At 37.7% G+C, this 1,293-nt stretch overlaps 1 pseudogene; it reads left to right on the top strand.

Annotated features, from left to right (window-relative positions):
- The first annotated feature begins 775 nt into the window (after window positions 1–775).
- LOC120587024 (uncharacterized) lies at window positions 776–879 on the top strand (annotated as a pseudogene).
- The last annotated feature ends 414 nt before the right edge of the window (window positions 880–1,293 follow it).

Here is a 1,293-nt window from a genome sequence, read left to right as displayed (position 1 = left end):
TCATGATGATAACAGTAATGCAAAAGGCTGTGAATAAGTCTTCTCCACTCTTTCTAACAAGGACACAGGTTGAGCTGTTTTGAGCTCTTCTCTCTCATCCCACTGATCTCTAAGAAGCAGGCTACTCGAGCAGACAGACTATTCTCCAAGTCTTTCTGACACAGACAGTAGACAAAGATAGGGGAGTGTTTGAAAGTGGTCTGGTACAATCCTCAAACAACCTGATTTAGTATTATTGCTGTCATTCCCCCTTAGGGGTGTCGACCATGGTCAGGAGGGGACCAACCTGTCCACAGCACACAGTCATAATCTGGGGGCCAGGACAGTCCAGGAGGGACTAACACTTGGAGCCAGTGTGGCAGGACACACCACACTCCAGGTGCACTGGGGGTCACAACCCATTGAACACACCACCTACCAGTGCCCTCCTCCCTACCCTTCTGATGGATCATTACACTAATACAAACCATGCTACAACAAACCCTCTTGTACTTGTGTCTTTGTGCTCATGTGCCTGTGTTTCTGAAGAATAGATTCCTAGAAGTGGAACTGCAGGTTCGAACCACGGATACTACTAAGTCGCACTGTATAAATACTCCTACCAGCCACTGTATATGAGAATGTTCATTTCCTCTACACCTTTGCCAGCACTGGGTGTTACAGTTTAATTTTGGCCAGTGTGATAGAGGAAAAAAAATCTGTTTTAATTTTAATTGCAATTATTTGAATATTATATCTAAAATTAAGCATCTTTCTATTTATTTATTGCTTATTCATTGCTTCTTGGCCTTTGGGCTAAGATCAAGTGTAGTATCTGTTCTAATTAGTTTAATTATTTGTTGTTTATTGATATTTCTTTTATTTGTGAATTGCCCTTTCATATATTTTACTTAATTTATTTTGTTGTGGATTATTTGGGGGAGCTTTTTTTATTATTTATTTGTGTGAGCTCTGTATATGCTCTGGCTATTATTCCTCTTTTTCGGATGCTCTAGCTATTTTCTTCTATTTCACTACTGTGTCTTCACTGGATTTATGTTATTTTTTGACAAACTAGTTTTAATTATTTGGTGCAAATCTCTAATCTGTGCCCTTTTTTGGCTTGTAGATTTTAGATATCAGTGAGAAAGTTATCTCCTACTAAGATCGTATTTTTTTGTTGTTCACTTTTTAAAATCATTTGTAATTTATTTTTGGTTGTGATATAGGATTATGCTATATAGGATATTTTTCACATAGATAACCAGTCCCTCCTTATAGTTTATTGACTATTTCATTATTTTGCCCACCACT

Source organism: Pteropus medius, unplaced genomic scaffold (assembly GCF_902729225.1).
Source record: "Pteropus medius unplaced genomic scaffold, Ma_sr-lr_union100, whole genome shotgun sequence".
Classification (NCBI taxonomy): domain Eukaryota; kingdom Metazoa; phylum Chordata; class Mammalia; order Chiroptera; family Pteropodidae; genus Pteropus; species Pteropus medius.
This window is presented reverse-complemented; position numbering and strand designations above follow the sequence as displayed.